This window comes from Scyliorhinus canicula, chromosome 18 (genome assembly GCF_902713615.1).
Source record: "Scyliorhinus canicula chromosome 18, sScyCan1.1, whole genome shotgun sequence".
Classification (NCBI taxonomy): Eukaryota; Metazoa; Chordata; class Chondrichthyes; order Carcharhiniformes; family Scyliorhinidae; genus Scyliorhinus; species Scyliorhinus canicula.
In genome coordinates, this window is record NC_052163.1 from 41,775,658 (window position 1) to 41,783,636 (window position 7,979).

Genomic DNA, 7,979 nt, shown 5'->3' on the forward strand with positions numbered 1-7,979 from the left:
AAGAGGGTGGAGGGGATGTGGAGGGATGAAGAGGGTGGAGGGATGAAGAGGGTGGAGGGGATGTGGAGGGATGAAGAGGGTGGAGGGATGAAGAGGGTGGAGGGGATGTGGAGGGATGAAGAGGGTGGAGGGATGAAGAGGGTGGAGGGATGAAGAGGGTGGAGGGGATGTGGAGGGATGAAGAGGGTGGAGGGGATGTGGAGGGATGAAGAGGGTGGAGGGGATGTGGAGGGATGAAGAGGGTGGAGGGATGAAGAGGGTGGGGATGTGGAGGGATGAAGAGGGTGGAGGGGATGTGGAGGGATGAAGAGGGTGGAGGGGATGTGGAGGGATGAAGAGGGTGGAGGGGATGAAGAGGGTGGAGGGGATGAAGAGGGTGGAGGGGATGAAGAGGGTGGAGGGGATGAAGAGGGTGGAGGGGATGTGGAGGGATGAAGAGGGTGGAGGGGATGTGGAGGGATGAAGAGGGTGGAGGGGATGTGGAGGGGTGATGGGGAGGGGTGGTGGAGGGGTGATGGGGTGGGATGGTGGAGGGGTGATGGGGTGGGGTGGTGGTGGTGGAGGGGTGATGGGGTGGTGGTGGTGGAGGGGTGGAGGGGTGATGGGGTGGGGTGGTGGAGGGGTGATGGGGTGGGGTGGTGGAGGGGTGATGGGGTGGGGTGGTGGAGGGGTGATGGGGTGGGGTGGTGGAGGGGTGATGGGGTGGGGTGGTGGGGAGGAGGGATGGGGAGGGGATGAAGAGGGATGGGGAGGGGATGAAGAGGGATGGGGAGGGGATGAAGAGGGATGGGGAGGGGATGAAGAGGGATGGGGAGGGGATGAAGAGGGATGGGGAGGGGATGAGGAGGGATGGGGAGATGAAGAGGGATGGGGAGGGGATGAAGAGGGATGGGGAGGGGATGAAGAGGGATGGGGAGGGGATGAAGAGGGATGGGGAGGGGATGAAGAGGGATGGGGAGGGGATGGAGAGGGAGAGGGTGGAGGGATGAAGAGGGTGGAGGGGAAGGGGAGGGATGAAGAGGGTGGAGGGGAAGGGGAGGGATGAAGAGGGTGGAGGGGAAGGGGAGGGATGAAGAGGGTGGAGGGGAAGGGGAGGGATGAAGTGGGTGGAGGGGAAGGGGAGGGATGAAGAGGGTGGAGGGGAAGGGGAGGGATGAAGTGGGTGGAGGGGAAGGGGAGGGATGAAGAGGGTGGAGGGGAGGGGGAGGGATGAAGAGGGTGGAGGGGAGGGGGAGGGATGAAGAGGGTGGAGGGGAAGGGGAGGGATGAAGAGGGTGGAGGGGAGGGATGAAGAGGGTGGAGGGGAGGGGTGAAGAGGGTGGAGGGGAGGGGTGAAGAGGGTGGAGGGGAGGGGTGAAGAGGGTGGAGAGAAAGAAAAGAGTCCAGAGGAGTACTTTTTCCTCACAGAGTGTGGTGAGTGTCTGGAACGAGCTGCCAGAGGCAGTAGTAGAGGCTGGTACAGTTTTGTCTTTTAAAAAGCATTTAGACAGTAATATAGGAAAGCTGGGTATCGAGGGTTATGGGCCAAATATGGGCAATTGGGACAAGCTTACTGGTAAAAACCTGGCGGCATGGACAAGGTGTGCTGAAGGGCCTGTTTTCATGCTGTAAACCACTATGACTCTATGGGGAGGGATGAAGAGGGTGGAGGGGATGGGAAGGGTGGAGAGGGGATGGGAAGGGTGGAGAGGGGATGGGGAGGAATGAGGGGGGGGAGATGAAGAAGGGGAGGGATGGAGGAGTTAAGGGGGGTGGGGGTGTGGAGAGGTGGGGAGATGAGGGGGATGGGTGGGGGAGACGAGGAGGGGGAAGGATCGGGATGAGGGGTGGGGGAGTTGAGGGATAAGAGCGCTGGGGGAGATGTGAGGGTGGGGAAGAGGGGGTGGGGGGCTGAGGGTGAAAGTAGGTCGACGAGGGTTGGGGTGAGGAGGGATGGGGAGATGAGGGGGTGGATGGGTGGGGGAGATGGGAAGGGTGGGGGAGAATGGAAGAGTGGGGGACTATAAGGAGGAGAGATGGAATGCTCTAATGTTTAGAGGATTGGAGTATAAAGACACACGTTATGCTGCAGCTGTACAAAACCCTGGTTAGACTCCACTTGGAGTACTGTGAGCAGTTCTGAGCACCACACCTCAGGAAGGATATATTGGTCTTGGAGGGAGTGCAACATAGGTTTACAGAAATGATACCTGGACTACAGAAGTTAAGATATTCGGACAGATTGGATTGGTTTATTGTCACGTGTATTTTTCTGTGAGCAGCTCAACAGGTCATTAAGTATAAGAAACGAAAATAAAATTTAAAAAATACATAATAGGGCAACACAAGGTAACTACATAAACACCTGCATTGGGTGAAGCATACAGGGGTATAGGATTAATCAGGTCAGTCCATAAGAGGATCATTTAGGAGTCTGGTAACAGCGGGGAAAAAGCTGTTTTTGAGTCTATTTGTGCGCTTTTTCTATCTCCTGCCCAATGCAAGAAATTGGAAGAGTGAGTAAGCCGGGTGGGAGGAGTCTTTGATTATGCTGCCCGCTTTCCCCAGGCAGAGTCAATGGATGGGAGGCAGGTTTGTGTGATGGATGGACTGGGCTGTGTTCACGACTCTCTGAAGTTTCTTGCCGTCTTGGGCCGAGCAGTTGCCATACCAGGCTGTGATGCAGCCCGATAGGATGCTTTCTATGGTGCATTTGTAAAAGTTGTTAAGAGTTAATGTGGACATTCCAAATTTCCTTAGTTTCCTGAGGAAATATAGGCGCTGTTGCGCTTTCTTGGTGATTTTGTTGACGTGGGTGGACCAGGACAGATGTTTGGTGATGTGTACCGCTAGGAATTTGAAACTGCTAACCATCTCCACCTCGGCCCCGTTGATGCTGACGGGGTGTGTACAGTACTTTGCTTCCTGAAGTCAATGACCAGCTCTTTAGTTTTGCTGGCATTGAGGGATAGATTTTTGTCGCTGCACCACTCCATTAGGTTCTCTATGTCCCTCCTATATTCTGACTCATCATTTTTCAAGATCCGGCCCACTATGGTTGTATCGTCAGCAAACCTGTAGATGGAATTGGAACCAAATTTTGCCACGCAGTCGTGTGTGTGTGTGTACAGGGAGTACAGTAGGGGACTAAGTACGCAGCCTTGTGGGGCCCGGTATTAAGGACTATTGTGGAGGTATTGTTGTTTATCCTCACTGATTGTGGTCTGTGGGTCAGAAAGTCGAGGATCCAGTTGCAGAGTGAGGAGCCAAGTACTAGGTTTTGGAGCTTTGATATGAAAATCGCTTATTGTCACGAGTAGGCTTCAATGAAGTTACTGTGAAAAGCCCCTAGTCGCCACATTCCGGCGCCTGTCCGGGGAGGCTGGTACGGGAATCGAACCGTGCTGCTGGCCTGCTTGGTCTGCTTTAAAAGCCAGTGATTTAGCCTGGTGAGCTAAACCAGCTCCTGATATGAACTTGGTTGGGATTATTGTGTTGAAATATGAGCTTGGTTCGGATTATGGTGTTGATTACACAAATTGGGCCTGTTTTCGCTAGAATTTAGAAGGTTAAGGGGTGATCTGATCAAAGTCTTCAAGATATTAACAGGAAAGGACAGAACAGATAAAGATGAACTGTTTCCACTGGTTGGAGATTGTGAAACTAGGCGGCATAGTCTAAAAATTAGGGCCAGACAGTTTAGGAGAGATGTTAGAAAGAACCTTTTCACTCAAAGGATGGTAGAGGTTTGGAACTTTCTCCCACAAACAACAGTTGAAGCTGAAACAGTTGTTAATTTTAAATCTGAGATGGATAGATTTTTGTTAAGCAAAGATATTGAAGGATATGGACCAATATATGGAGTTCGGTCACAGATCAGCCATGATCTCATTGAATGGTGGGACCGGCGCCAGGGGTTGAATGGCCTACTCCTGTTCCTGTGTTCCTAAATCTTGAATTAAAAACTAGTCTCAGTATTGGTAACAATGAAATTATTGTTGATTAACGGACGGCACAGTGGTTAGCACTGCTGCCTCACAGCACCAGGGACCCGGGTTCAATTTCGGCCTTGTGTGATTGTGTGGAGTTTGCACTTTCTCCCCACATCTGAGTGAGAACCGGGTGCTCCGGTTTCCTGCAATAGTCCAAGGATGTGCAGGTTAGGTGGCGTTACAGGGATAGGGTGGGAAAATAGGCCTAGGTAGGGTGTTCTTTCAGTGGATCGGTGCGGACTTGATGGACAGAAGGCCTCTTTTTGCACCGTAGGAACATTGAAGTCAATGGGAATCGGCAAAACTCTCCACTGATTTAAATCCTCTGCAGCACAAAGGAAGTTGAAGGCCAATCATTTCAGACCCAGGCGATCACTGCAGGAGTTCCTCAGGGTAGTGTCCTAGGCCCAAACATCTTCAGCTGCTTCATCATAAGGTCAGAAGTTGGAATGTTTGTTGTGATTCTACAATGTTTAACACCATTTGCAACTCCTTAGATATTGAAGCAGTCGATCCCCATATGCAGTAAAATGTGGGCAACATTTAGGCTTGGGCTGACAAGGAGCAAGGAATATTCATGCTGCGTAAGTGCCAGACAATGACCACCTTCAACAAGGGAGAATCTAACCATACCCCCATGACATTTATTGACATTATCATCACTGAATGCCCCACTATTGACATCCTGGTAACATGGTGGGTGTTACCATTGACTAGAAACTGAACTGGACCAGCCATATAAATATTTTTGCTACAAGAGCATCTTTGAGGCTGGGAACTCTGCGGTGAATAACTCACTTCCTGACTGTTGAAGCTTGTTGATCTTCTACAGCTTGTTGATCATCTACAAGTTACAAGTCAGGAGTGTGATGGAATACTCTCCACTTGCCTGGATGAATGCAGCACTAACAACACTCAAGAAGCTTGACATCATCCAGGGCAAAGCAGCCCGCTTGGTCAGCATCCCGTCCACCACTTTAAACATTCACACCCTCCTCCACCGACACACTGGCAACCATCTGCACCATCTACAAGATGCACAGCAAATCACCAAAACTCCTTGGACAGCACCTTCTAAACACTCAATTTCTACCACTTAGAAGGCAAGTGCCTCTCCAAGCCACACAATATCTTGACCTGGAACTGGACAGTACAGTAGCACAGTGGTTAGCACTGTTACTTCACAGCTCCAGGGTTCCAGGTTTGATTCCCGGCTTGGGTCACTGTCTGTGTGGAGTCTGCACGTTCTCCACGTGTCTGCGTGGGTTTCCTTCGGGTGCTCCGGTTTCCTCCCACAAGTCCCAAAAGACTCGCTGTTAGGTAATTTGGACATTCTGAATCTTCTTCGGAGTACCCGAACAGGCGCCGGAATGTGGTGACTAGGGGCTTTTCACCGTAACCTCATTGTAGTGTTAATGTAAGCCTACTTGTGACAATAAAGATTATTTAAAAAAAATAATCTATCCCAGTTCCTTCACTGTTGCTGAGTTAAAATGCTGCAACTCCCTTCCAACAGCACTGTTGGTAAACCTACACTACACAGGCTGTAGCAGTTCAACAAGACAGCATACCATGACCTAATTGCCCTTTAGAAGGTCATGGTAAGCTGGATGGACAGTAAATGCTGGTCTGGCCGGTGATGCCACAAACTGTCAAAGAATAAATAATATCCCAAATCCCACTCTATCTCTTTAGTCATACAACTTTTACTCATCCATCCTCTCAACTGGAAAAAGTGCATGGTACATCTGTCAATACCTGGCTAAGTTACTGATGCGCTTTTAGCGCCCTGGGGACTTAGCACTTTCTAACAGCTCTGAGTACCAGTGGAGAGAGAGTTCCTCTGGAGAGAGCAGCGAGAGTCATGACCAGAGTGCCATGGGTGGCTCAGCTGTGAAGGGAGGGAGGAGAAAAGACAGGAGAGCAATAGTAGAATCATAGAATTTACAGTGCAGAAGGAGGCCCTTTGGCCCATCGAGTGCGCCCCGGCCCATGGAAATTGATAGGGGATTCTATCATTAGGGGAGGAGAAGTCACAGGAATGATTCTCAACAATAACCACCTGGGGTTCAGCATCTGTGTCCAGCTGAGTGGAGTTCGGCCCAGATTTGAGTTCCATGACATGGACTCCACACAGCTGTTCCTGCCATCAGTGTCTACTTGTGTTTGCTTGTGAGGTATGAACATGCATCTAACTGTCCAAGTGGAGCCACTGAATTGACTATCTACATGGTTGTACATCTTGTGACGGTGTGCTCATTAGAAAGAATAAGGTCCTCTGTGGAATTGTCCTCATTGATGCCCTGTGACATATGCTGCCTGCATAAAGGCCCTCAAAGACAAAAATGCATTCGTAGCAATGTCACAATCTTAACAATCATCATATACTCACTTCTTCTGGTTAAGTCAGTGAGGATGAGGATAGAGCACGAGTTCCAGGTAGCGATGGGGCTTCAAAAGGAAACTGGCATGAGGATAGAGCGAGTCATTAACATTTTATTATGTTTACTTAACTTCCAATTCCATGCAGTAAATAAATAATTTGAGGCATGGTACGGTTGCTCACACCCGTTGAGTGCACATCCTGTACCACGTGGGGACTCAGGACACTACACATGTCTTGGACAACTACATGTGCAAAAGTGCCACCAAACGCAAAAACTCAAGTGCCATTTCTTGGTACTTAAGAAGCGGCTGATGTCACTGAGGTCCATTCGCAAGGATGAGTTGCATCGATAGCATGTTTTAAGAGGTGGTCACCCTGCAGCTTAAGAAGGTGCAGTCAGGGGCAGCACGGTGGCGCAGTGGGTTAGCCCTGCTGCCTCACAGCGCTGAGGTCCCAGGTTTGATCCCGGCTCTGGGTCATTGTCTGTGTGGAGTTTGCACATTCTCCCCGAGTTTGCCTGGGTTTCACCCCCGTAACCCAAAGATGTGCAGACTAGGTGGATTGGCCACGCTAAATTGCCCCTTAATTGGAAAAAAAAATGAATTGGGTACTCTAAATTTTTTTTAAAAAGAAGGTACAGTCAGAGAGGGACTGGGTTGGCGCCAGACAAAATAGAAAGATAAGGCAGGTAGTGCAGCAGTCCCCTGAGGACTTTCCACTTTCCAACAGCTCTGAGTGCCAATGGGGGAGAGGGTTCCTCTGGAGAGAGCATCAAGAGTCATGCCCCGAGCACCATGGGTGGCTCAGCTGTGAAGGGGAGAAGGAGAAAAGACAAGCGAACAATAGTGGTAGGGGAATCTATAGTTGTGGGAACAGAAGCTGCTTATGTGGTCACAGATGTGATTCCAGGATGATATGGTGCAAGTGTCATGGATAACACTGAGTAGCTACAGAGCATTCTTATGGGTGAGGGTGCAAGGCCATAGATTATGATCCACATTGGTACCAAAGATATAAGTAGAAAAAGGGATGCGATCCTGCAGGCTGAATTTCGGGAATTAGGGGAGAGATTAGTGAGCAGGACCTCAAAGGTAATAATCTCTGGATTGCTCACAAAGTCCATGCTAGTGAATATAGAAATAGTAGTATACAACAGATTCATTTGTGGCAAGAGAGATGGTGCAGGAGGAAGGGTTTCAGATTTCTGGGGCATTGGGGACGGTTCTAGGAAAGATGGGATCTGCCCAAGCCAGACGGTCTATCCTGAAAACGACTGGGACAAATGTCCTTGCAGGTAGATTTGCCAGTGTTGTTAGGAAGGGTTTAAACTAGATTGTCAGGGGGATGGGAACCTGAGGGCAGTTCAGGTAGGACAAATTGAGAGCAGGGAATGGGAGAGAGAAAATTAGCAAGTGACTGCGCAAGAACAAACAAAGGTTAAAACATGTACTGCACAGGATTTGACAGTGCTAAAGGGTATATATATATATAAAGCAGAAGAGGCCACACAGCTGTTCCATATGTGGGGAGCGCCAAGAGAGCAGTGAGAGAACCAAGGACCTGACCTGCGTGAGGCCAGAGAGTGTGGGGCCTACAAAAGACCTCGAAGGGACAGCAGGAGT